Here is a 12212-nt window from a genome sequence, read left to right as displayed (position 1 = left end):
TGATCAGAGATAATCAGTCCTCCTGGTATGGGTGTGTGGGTATGTGTGTATGCATGTGTGTGTGTGTTTGAGGAATTTAAGTTATATAACTGCATTAGGGTCAAGAGAGAGAGAGGGAGAAAGGGGGGAGGGAGAGAGAAAAAGGAGCAAGGAAGGGGAAAAAAGGAGGGAAGGAGAAGGGAGAGATGTGGGGAAAGAAGCAGAGAGAGAAAAGGAATTTAGGTTATACAACCAAGTTGGGGTCAGTCAATATTTTACAGACCAGTGATCTGAGCTTAGAATGAAAAGAAAAGAGTCAGTTTTATCTAAGATTTCTGGGGCTTTTGTAAATCCTGTGATAAAATGATCTGAGGTCACTTTAGCCAAGGACAGGCTGATCACTTTATAAAGAGAACCTACTGTATTATAAGGTTGCAACTTAACAAAGTGGTGGAACACATCCTAGGCAGAAAGGTAGTCCAGCCACTGGGTTAGCAAGTCCACTTGATTTCAAAAAACCAACAGCCTGTGTCCGGAATGGAGGAGCACAGAGTTCACTAGAGATCTGAAGCTCAACTTGAGCCAAGCGCGGGCTCCTTCACCAGATCTCATGGGGTGGGTGTACACCGTCTCATCCAGGGGGACCCTCCTCCATGCCCTCCCATAAATCATCATGGAGGGTCTACCCAATGTACTGGAGCCTTCCTCCTCATCTCTTGGTGCCTCCAGGCCGTGCACTAGGCCTTCTCAGCCTTATTGCACAAGAGCTTCACTTTCTCTTCAGTCCCACACCCTTCCCTACTTCCTTTCCCTGTGTGACTCACTAGTGATTGCTGCAGGTGACTCTCACGCTTGGAGCTCTTCTCTGCCTCCCTGTGAACGACTCGGAGATGGCGGTACTCTAAGACTGGCAGCCATGCAGCCGCCAGGGAGCGGGCTACGTTAGGCCAGTAAAAACAGCCTTGCACTATCACACCCATGGGTTCCCAGAACTCTTGCCATGACATGGGGGTGAAGCTGATTTTTCCAAAGCTCTGGCACATCCCACCGAGCGGGAAAGGCTCTGACTACATGCTAGAGACAAACCACATCTCTTCTTCCTGGACCAGCACAGCTCAGTTTCAAGAGAGGCTCAGTGTTGGGTTGGCTATGGGGTGACAAAGTGTCACCTGCAGCCACTCTCAAAGACCATTTCCTAGGGGGATGCAGACTAAAATGTGAATTAGCGGCGGGACTCACCAGGGAAATGAGAGACCCTTAAGCGCTGAACTGAAAGAAGTGAAATGTTCAACAGGGGGGAGGTGGCAGTCCTCCTTGGTTCTACACAGAGCTCACTTGAAGCATTATGGGCAGTCTTGGCAGCCGCGTTGGAGGAGGGAGGCGAGAAGCCAGGGCATCTGAGATGATGCCACAGAAGGTGCCGAGACAACGGAGAATGCTCAGACCAGAGGAGAGGAGACCCTGGGAACCCTGATGTTCTCTTAGGTTATTCTGGAGCACAGGCATTAGAGCTGGTGTGTGACAAAGGTGCCCAGGGGCAGAATGGGGACCAAGGAAGGGAATAAGTGTGGTCCTGTTATGACTGCTTCACCTCCCCCCACCCCAGCAAATCATTTATTGTTTACATAGACCATAAGGACAAGAGATAAAAAGGACCTTTGAGATCACACAATATAAATTCCTTCTTTTACAAAATGAGGAAACTGAGGTTCAGAGATGCTAGATGGCTTACTCAAGGTCACATAGGTAGTAAAGAATCCAACCAGGTCGTTAGATATCTTCACACTGATACTGTGCCCACCTCACTTCTAAGGCAGCTGGAAGGGTTTATGCAGAAGTTAGATTGCTACTCGGGGACCCAGAGTCAGAGATGAGAGTCTCCTATTTTACAGATGAGGGGACTGAGGCCCAGAGGGTTTGAGTGACTTCCCTGCAAGCTGGAAAGAACAGGGTCAGGATCTGGACTCCACTCCCACACACGGTTACTTGTCCTCAAGGCTGTAGGGAGGATCAACAATGTGCCTGTCTGCATGGCTGATGAATTCCTTCGGAGTCTGAAATCCCAGGGTGCTGGACCCCGGGCAAGTCACTAATTTCTGCCTCTGATCGGTACTGAGAGACTCTGATTTCCCTCATCTGTAGTTTAGGGACACTGTAATGGCCAGAAATGAACTTTATTCTTTTGGTTCTATGTATTGTTCATTCATTCCATGACCTTTACTGTAACATTTACTGACCGTCTCCCCCTCGCCCCCACACACAATCTTACAGACCCCAAGATCATCTTTCCAAGGTGAAATGATTGCCTGCTTTGCCAAGAGAACTTATACTCTTCAGATAAGAGACAATATAACAGTCTATACATAGGGTTCCTGTCACTCCTACTAATTAAGGGGGAAAACAATCAGCTGTATAAACACAGGATGGAAGAAAGCCATGACCAGAAGACCATTCACGCGGAAGAAAAACAACTGTTGACCTCCTTTGTTTCAGGCTCCAGAAGAGCGCAGAGTGTGACTCGTCTGTCAAACAAGGAACGTGTCCTGGGGAGCATTAAGAGGTGCAGAGGGCTGCAGAGACCAGGCCCCTCTGCCTCTGGTGATCCCACTGGGAATGTAAGATTAAAACCCTTGTTAACAAGTAATTTTTTTGGGGGGGGTGAGGCAATTGGGGTTAAGTGACTTGTCTAGGGTCACACAGCTAGTACATGTCAAGTGTCTGAGGCTGGATTTGAACTCAGGTCTTCCTGACTCCAGGACCAGTGCTCTATCCACTGCACCACCTAGCTGCCCCATTAACAAGTCAATTATAAGCCATGAAAAGTCTTTGCTGAGTGGGCAGTACAGGCTATTTGAAAGTATCCTATCAAGCGTGTTGGGTGCTGAGGGGAAGAGCTAGCTTCCCTATTGACGGGGAGCTTAAAATCTAATTGGAAAGATAATTACAGGCATTTGGAGAAAGGAGAACACAATGAAATGTTTGTGTGCTCGCCGACTATAACTGGGCTGAACAGCATTTGGAAAACCTGTTTTCAACAGTCCCAAGGAGCTCTGGACACGGGCTCCCGCTGCTACCTTTTAATGTCTCAGAGGTGCTGTGCGTCTGCAAATCCTGGCCCAGATGACCCAAACTGTGGGTGATTCAGAGACAATGGAGGATCCACAGGCTGTAAACATATTCCCAATCCATAAGCATTGATTACATGGGGCAGCTAGGTGGCGCAGTAGATAGAGCACTGGCCCTGGAGTCAGGAGGACCTGAGTTCAAATCCAGCCTCAGACACTTAACACTTACTAGCTGTGTGACCCTGGGCAAGTCACTTAACCCCAATTGCCTCACTTAAAAAAAAAAAAAGCACTGATTATGAGCCTCTGTGTCCCAGGATGCCCAGGCTATCATTCAATAACACCATATAGGAAATCCAGGAGTGGTAAAGGACACACGGCCAGTGAGCGGAGCCAGACCTAAGGGAAAGCAGCTCAGGAGGGATCCTGGACCACGTGGGACAAAAGGCCACAGAATGAGAAGGCGTGGCTGCCCTGATCACTCAGTCAGGCTATGAACTCCTTCCCCACTCCCAAGTTTCCAGTTTTGGAAAGCCTCTGGGACTAGGCTCATAAGCATTTATCAAGCACTGACGGTATGCCAGGCACTGGGCTAACTGCTGGGGATACAAAGAAAGGCAAAAGACAGGCCCTGCCCTTGAGAGCTCTCATCTCAATGGGGGACAGCATCCCTTGAGGGCATGGCCCCTTTCATTTCTGGTTTTGTGCCTCCAGCACCCACCACGCATACAGCAAACACTTAATCAATGCTTGTTGACAAATGGATACATAATCTAATTGCCAAAACCAACAGCCAGCCAGTCCTGGGCCTTGATCCTCTTTGGCCTTGCTGCATCAGACCTCAAAGGCCCGGCCAGTCCAACTCTTAGCTCAGTGAGAATCCTCTCTCCCACACATGTGACATGTGGTCACTTCTAGTGATGGAGAGACCACCGCCTCTCCAAGTCACCAACTCCACTCTTAGATAGCTTTGATTTCCAAGAAGTGCTTTATTTCTAGCCTAAATATGCTTCTAAACATTCTGCAGCAACTGGTTCTGACATTTGACTCTAATTCAGCTTGAGTCGGGGGCTCTGCAAGGCTCTATTTGGACATCTTTGCTGGCGATTGCCCAAGCTCTAATTATTACATTCGGAGACGTAGAAAGAGCCTTGGCCCCAGGACCCGGAGGGCCTGGGCCTGAATGCCAGCTCTCTTCTGTGCCACTCAGTCCCTTAAACCTCCCCTCCTAATTTCACTCCTAATCTTCACTTCACTTCTTCCCGTGCCGGGCCAGAGACTTTGATCATCTATCCGTCTTCTCCAGCCCCACCTACCTGCCTATCCACCCCTCTGTCAAGCCCTGACAGTTCTGTCTCTAGAACCTCTTTTTAGGGCATCTTTTCCATCGACACTAACACTTTCACAGCCCTAGACTGGCCGACCCAGGTCAAGGAGCTAGCATAGGATCTGCTCCCATGGCCACTTCCAGAGTCCCGCACTGTCTCCATCATGTGGTACCTTCTCCTCTTCTGAGGTTCACTCGACCCCTATCTGCTATCCAATCAAAATTCTGAGAGCTGTTATCACCACCTCTAGGGCACACTCCTTCTTTCCTAGGTGCCTTCAGGGCCTGGTTCACAGGCCCTGTGACCATCCCTAGCCCCTGTCCTCAAACTAGGGGGCTTCAACGTACATCCTGACACTCCCTCAAACACCCCAACCTCACAATTCCTAAACTTACCTCAGCCACACACAAAGATGGTGGCACCCCTGATTGTGCCAGCACTCACAGTGTACCACTACCAGAGTCACCGCTCTGAAATTCCTTTATCCCATCACAATCTGTAGCCATTCTCCCTCGGTTCTTCAAACTGTGTCCTCTAATCCTCTTGGCTCTCACCACTGCACTGCCTACTAGCCATCTTCAGGTCTATACTGTCCCCTTCTCCTAAATCCCTCACCCCTATTTATCAGACTGCCCATAGTGCCCTGCAGAACCTCAGCCTTGGATCACTCTCACCCTCTGCTGTGTCCTTCTACAAACTGCTGGAGAAGTTGGAGGAAATCACAAGACCACCCATTACAAATGTATGTTCCTCAACCTCAGCTGGGCCCTCCGTGCTGCAAGAAGATCCATTCTGCTCCACCTCCCTCATCAACTCTCTGTCCCACAGTCAAGCTACCAAGCCTTTCCATCCTTCCTCAAGCCTCCCATGACACCCTTTCCTCCAACCTCAGAACCCTGCCCGGTATTTTACTGAAAAGTCCAACCTTCTACCACAGTTGTCACCTGCCTCCCATCACGAGGTGGCCCTTCTCCTTGCCAAGGCAAACCCCTCTACAGGCACAAGAGGCCCCATTCCATTCTGCCTTCTCTGGCAGACTGACCCCCATATCATCCCCACTCTCTCACTTAATCTCCCTGTCTATGAGCTCCTTCCCTTCTGCCTCCAAACATGCCCATGTCTCTACCATGCTCGTACAGGATACACAGTAGTAAATGACTAGTTATGTTCTGTTTGAGAAAATCAGACTCCAGCTTCTGGAACAGGAACTCAATATTTGACAAAAACTGCTGGGAAAGCTGGAAGGTAGTATGGAAGAAACTAGGCATAGACCAACATCTTATACCTTATACTAAACCAAGGTTAAAATGGGTACATGCTCTAGACATAAAAGGTGATACCATAGGGAAATTAGGAGAGGAAGGAATAGTTTACCTCTCAGATTTATGGAAAGGAGAACAGTTTATGACCAAACAAGAGAGAGAGAATATTATGAAGTGCAAAACGGATGATTTTGATTACATTAAATTAAAAAGGTTTTGCACAAACAGAAGCAATGCATCTAAAGTTAGAAGGGAGGCAGAAATCTGGGAAACAATTTTTATAGCCAGTATTTCTGACAGAGGCCTCATTTCTAAAATATATTGGAACTAAATAAAATTTATAAGAATCCAAGTCATTCCCCAGTTGAGGAATGGTCAAAGGATATGAACAGACAGTTTTCTGATGAAGAAATCAAAGCTATTGCCATATGAAAAAATGCTCTAAATCACTATTGATCAGAGAAATGCAAATTAAAACAACTCTGAGGTACTGCCTCACACCTATCAGATTGGCTAATATGACAAAAAAGGGAAATAATAAATGTTGGAGAAGCTGTGGAAAAAGTGGAACACTAATGTATTGTTGGTGGAATTGTGAACTGATCCAACCATTCTGGAGAACAATTTGGAACTATACCCAAAGGGCTATAAAGCTTTGCATACCCTTTGAACCAGCAATACCACCATTAGGTCTTTTTCCCAAAGAGATCATAAAAAAGGGAAAAGGAGGGGCAGCTAGGTGGCGCAGTGGATAGAGCACCGGCCCTGGATTCAGGACCACCTGAGTTCAAATCTGGCTTCAGACACTTAATATTTATTAGCTGTGTGACCCTGGGCAAGTCACTTAACGCCAATTGCCTCACTTAAAAAAAAAAAAGGGAAAAGGACCCACATGTACAAAAATATTTATAGCTGTTCTTTTTGTGGTGGCAAGGAATTGGAAATGGAGGGGATGCCCTTCAATTGGGGAATGGCTGAACAAGTTGTGGTATATGAATGTAATGGAATACTATTGTGCTGTAAGAAACGATGAGCAGGAGTTCAGAGAAACCTGGAATGACTTGCATGAACTGATGATGAGTGAGATGAACAGAACCAGGAGAACATTGTTGTATTGATCAACTGTGATAGACTTGACTCTTCTCAGCAATACAATGGTCCAAGATAGTTCCAAAGGACTCATGACGGAAAATGCTCTCCAAATCCAGAAAGAAAAAACTATGGAATCTATATGCAGATTGAACCATATTGTTTCCACTTTTTTTGTTTTTCTTTTTTGAGAAGAAAAGGAAAACCCCTTTTGCTCTGATTCTTCTTACACGGCATGACTAATGTGGAAACATGTTTAATGTGATTGTACATATATAACCTATATCAGATTGCTTGCTGTCTTGGGGAAGAGGGAGGGAGAAAAATTTGAAACTAGAAATCTTAGGAAAACAAATGTTGAAAACTTTTTACATGTAACTAGAAAATAATAAAATACTTTTATGATTAAAAAAAAAACAACCTTCGCTTGTACTTGTAGTGGAGATGGATCATCTCCACTAGCCCTTGTCTCTTGCCTTTTATGGCTAAACTCCTTGTGTGGGTCACCTATGATAGGTGATTCCACCTCCTTTCCTTTTACTCTCTTAATTCTCTACCTTCTGACCTCATCACTGAACAAGAGCTGCTCTCTTTGACACTGTCAGTCACCTTTTTGAGAGTAATCCTCACTTCTCTCTAGGTTTTCCTCTCTCCTTGTCCTCCCTCTGCCTGCCTGCTCCTGTCTCCTCTGCTGGATCTTCGTTCAGGTCACACCTGCTAAGCTTGGGGGTCCCACAGGGCTCTGTCTTGGCTCCTCTTCTCTTCTCCCTCTGGACTGTTGCACTTGGTGATCTCATCAGCTCTTCTGGATTCAAACACCAGCTCTATGCTGATGATTCTCAAACCTACTTATCCAGCCCTAACTTCTCTGATGACCTCTGGGCTCATCTCCACCTGCCTGTTGGGCATCTTGGACCAGAAGTACCATAGACATCTTAAATTCATCATGTCCAACACTGAACTCATTATCTTGCCCCCCCCAACCCTTCCCTCTGCCTAAGTTCACTATTACCATTGAGGGTACCACCACCCTTCCAGTCACCAGGCTCACCATTTGGGTGGCATCCTCAGCTCCTCTTTCTCCTCCCCATCCCCCATTGCCAAGATTGGTCAATTTTACCTTTGGAATTTCTTTCACACACACCCCTTCTTTCTTCTGACATTGCCACTACTCTGGTGTAGTGTCTCATCACCTCGAGATGGGACATTAGAGAAGTAACTTCACTGTGTTAGTCTGCTGTTAGTCTGGTGTCTACTGCTCAGCTCAAATCGTACTCCAAGTGTTCTTCCCAAAGTGTGGTACCCCTCCTCAGTAAACTTCAGCGGCTTCCTATCTTCTCTAGGATCGAAGAGTCTGTCATAACCTGACTCTCTCTACCTTTCCCATCTCCTTATACCTTTACCCCCACATTCTTTGATCCAGTGATAGTGGCCTCCTGACACAAGACCCTCCATCTCCCTACTCTGGGCATTTCACTGGCTGTCCCCCATGCCTGTGATTCTCTCATTCCTCATCTCCTGTGCTCTGTCAAATGGTAGCTAAAACCCCACCTTCTATCGTTAGCCTCTTCCAGTCCCTCTTTTTTTTTTTTTTTTTGCAGGGCAATGAGGGTTAAGTGACTTGCCCAGGGTCACACAACTAGTAAGTGTCAAGTGTCTGAGGCCAGATTTGAACTCAAGTACTCCTGAATCCAGGGCTGGTGCTTTATCCACTCTGCCACCTAGCTGCCCCCTAGTCCCTCTTAATTCCAGGGCATTCCCTCTACCAGTCTTTCTTTTGTCCTGCCCATGGCTTGTTTGTATAAATAGGTTTGCATGTTCTTTCCCATGAGACTGTGGGCTCCTAGAGAGCAGGATCTGTGGGTGACTCTCCTTTGTACTCCCCCCATCTGGCGCCTCTCCCCTGGATTACTGCAGCTGGTTCTAAGTTGTCTCCCCACCTCTGGCTAGTCCCCTCCCCCCAGTCCAGCCCTCACACCACTGCCAAAGCTATCTTCCTCATTGACAAGTCTGCGAGTGGCTCCCCATCAGCTACAGAACCAAACCTCCTTTTTCAGACACACCTCATCCTGGGCCCCTGCTCAATTCCAGTCTGGACTAAGCATTCCCATAACTTCTCTTGTACCTCCTGAACTATTATTTCTCTCCAGGGCAGCTCCTTTCCCATGAAGGGATTCCCATCCAAGAGCTGTCCAGCTGCAGGGATCCTCTTGCCCTCCCCGCCCCCCGAGATAATCTGACCTCTCCTTAAACACTTATCATTTTAAGTATTGCGTCTGTGCATATGTCTCATTCCCACCCATCCCTTCCCATCCCCAGTAAGTTGTAAGCTCCTCATTCTCCGCCTGTGTCCCAGCGCTTCACACAGCACCTCGCAGAGACACGGTGTCCAAAGACTGTGTACCTTGATGAGGTTGGGCTCATCAGTCCAAAGCACTTTCTCATCTGGCCCAGATTTTCCAGAGTCCAAGGCCAAAAGACACAATTCCAACAGAAACAATCTATTTCCTCACGACTTGCTGTCCTTAATGCTCTTCTGCCTCCCTGGGACAATCTGTGTGACCTCATGAGTGGTTGCTATGGAAAGTTCCCCATGTCACCAGCACAGTCTCAGATATGATTAGGAGATGAAACAGAGAGAACAGATGTTGAATACTCAAATTACAATAACAAAGATCCTCAATTCCAGTCAAAACTCTCATCCGGAGCAAAGAAAAATAAACAATGGCCACAAATAAACCTGTTTTAAAAATTTCCTTCTGAGCCCGAGGTGCTGCTGTCATCCGTCTCTTACATTTTCAGAAAGAGGAAGAGAAGCCAATGTCCTGATTTTAAGAATCCCTTTCTTTAGTATTTTACTCCTATTTCCAATCCTTTCCTGGAAACAATCACCCTACTCCATTGTCTTCCTTCTGAACTGGTAAAGGCCTCTACTTGCTCTTATACATTCAACCTTCAATAAATATTCTTCATCTGTAGACGTCAGGGACACGTCTACCTGCTCCCAACTCACTGCATGCTCAGGTCTCAGAGAGAGTGAAAACAGGCCTCATTCTCCCTCTTCCCCCCTTCCCCCCAGGGGCTTGTCTAACAAGGGTCCAGGCTGAGGTGATAATTGGTGATAAAAAGGCTCCCTCCATTTAGGATTATTAACAGAGAGGAAAGAGCAATTCTATCCTATCTCTGGGGAACTGGAAGAAACATGAGAAGCAAAGAAAATATCAATGTCGTTTTGAGAGAAATGAAAGATAAGAGGAAGGACAGGAAGAGGAACAAAACGAGAAAGAGGGAATACTGACTCCCCATAGAATCCATGAACTCAAATCCAGAAGTCTGTGAGAAAATGAGTCAGAATTCATTTTCTGTGATTCACCAGTAGGAGGAAGGAATATGAATTTTCTAAGGAGGAGAAGGAAGGCCAAAAAAAGTATTCTTTGCCATCTGTAAATTTCCCATCCTAAGGAACAGATGTTAGGGGTCCAAGTTTTCCTATTCAATTCAATGCAACATATGCTCCTTGGTCATGTACCTTTTCAGCCTATGCTTAGGACTGGAGAGGATACTGTAGCCATTCAGTTACTAAAGGGAAAACTTTCTAAACAATTTAAATATGAGGCATTAGCTGCATCCACACCTGGGAAAGTTTAAAAGGCTAAAATCGGCATCACCTTCTCCTCAGTCTTAAAAATCATTCCGCAAACGTCAAATAATCAATCACAAATAATCGAGCTTAGATAAGGCCTTGCCCTCCTGGGTCACTGGAGTTGAGGAATCAATGTTGTTTCAGTCACATCTGATTCTCTGTGACCCCATTTGGGGTTTTCTTGGCAAAGACACTGACATGGTTTGCCACTTCCTTCTCCAGCTCATTTTACAGATGAGGAGACTGAGGAAGTCAGGGTTAAGTGACTTGCCCAGGGTCATACAGCTAGTAAGTGTCTGAAGCTAGATTTGAACTCAGGTTTTTCTGACTCAAGGCACAGCTCTCTATCCACTGCACCACCCAGCTGCCCTTGAGACAACACAGGTGCATAATAAAGGGGCAGTGACTGCCCTGAAAAATGGAATCCATGTCTCAGCCTGGGCACCAAGAGTGGGTCCAGGAAGACCCCCTGGGGGGCTCCTTTTTCAATGGCTAAAACCACCATCATTCCCAGTTCTGCCCCTGGCCTCTTCCTCTCTACTCTCCCCCTCTCCCATGAGTCCCCAAGACCTGTGAACCCTAGGGCCTCTTCACTTTGTGAGGGTCCTGGACGCCGTCTGTTGGTCCTACTTTAAGTAAGAATACACAACATTCCCAAGGAAACCAAAGGTTGGTGACAACAAAGGTCTCACTTTTTTCCCCACCCAAGTTCAAGGACCACCCCCCCCCCCCTTAAAACTATCCCTGGACCAGGATAAAGCTGTCAGACATGGAGTGTGGGCAGTGACTGTGGGCAGACCAGAGGCCCCCTTGGTACACACTAAGAGCTTAATAAATGCTTGTTTATCCGCCCAGACCTGGGAGTGTGTGCATACAGCAGCGCTCCAGCCCAGACACCCTTGCACACCCAAGCGCACACTCATTCTCCTTCCTAAAATGGACAAGGTGATCCACACCCAACTGTGCACTCGGAGTGACACCCCTGCACACTCAAATGCACGAGCACTCTCCTGAGGGTGGACGAGCCAAGTCACGCCCAGGGGTGCACTCCCACTCATTTCCTCTCCAGCCCCACTCCATGTTACACACCTGGGCCCACAGGCTGGAACTTACACTCTCCCCCCCATGTCACGGGCAAACGCCCCCTCACTCACACTTCCTCTCTCCCCATGCCACGGACACACATGCTCACTTCCCCCCCCCCGCCACGTACACGCGCGCTCACACTCACTCTCCCCCGCCATGCACACGCGCGCTCACTCACTGCCCCCCCCCCCGTGCCACGGACACGCTCTCGCTCACACTCTGCCCGGACCGGTGTCACACACCCGCCCGCTCGCACTCACATTCACTCTCCCGCGGCGCCCCCTCCCCGTGCCACGCACACGCGCGCACACAAACACGCACAACAGTAACACGCGCACTCACGCTCCGCCGCCCGCGGGCGCTCCGCTGACTTCGCCACGTACCTGGGGCTGGGTCGGGACCCCCTGCGGGACTCGTCCCTCGGGCTGTCCGTCTCTGCCTCACTCCCTCGGGCTGTCCGTCAGTCTGTCCACCTCCGCCGCGGTCGCCCGCCCCTCAGCTCCGAGTCCGTCAGCGCTCCGCCAGGGGCCCCAGTGCGCACGCGCGGGGGAGGAAGGCTGGGCGAAGGCGTGGAGGGGGCGGGGCCTCAAGGCATGTTGGGGGCTGTAGTTTTTCCTTTTCTCTCGCTTGGGGGCGCAGGCAGGAAGTGCGTCGTGACGCCACCTGCTGGCCCATGAGCTGCACTGCAGCCCTCAGGCTGGAGAGGCGGGGACAAGGCCCTGGGGGCGGGCCCTTCGTGGCACCTCTGCCTCATCTAAAA

At 48.4% G+C, this 12212-nt stretch overlaps 1 protein-coding gene across 2 annotated transcripts in view; it reads right to left on the bottom strand.

Annotated features, from left to right (window-relative positions):
* SGSM3 (small G protein signaling modulator 3) overlaps positions 1-11985 on the bottom strand; it is a 29410-nt gene extending 17425 nt beyond the window's left edge. For both annotated transcript variants that reach the window (XM_043965348.1, XM_043965347.1), the window contains exon 1: positions 11836-11985. The gene's annotated coding sequence lies outside the window, so the exon portion shown is untranslated. The remainder of the gene's footprint in view (positions 1-11835) is intronic.
* Between the last annotated feature and the right edge of the window lie 227 nt (positions 11986-12212).

Source organism: Dromiciops gliroides, chromosome 5, assembly GCF_019393635.1.
Source record: "Dromiciops gliroides isolate mDroGli1 chromosome 5, mDroGli1.pri, whole genome shotgun sequence".
NCBI lineage: Eukaryota > Metazoa > Chordata > Mammalia > Microbiotheria > Microbiotheriidae > Dromiciops > Dromiciops gliroides.
This window is presented reverse-complemented; position numbering and strand designations above follow the sequence as displayed.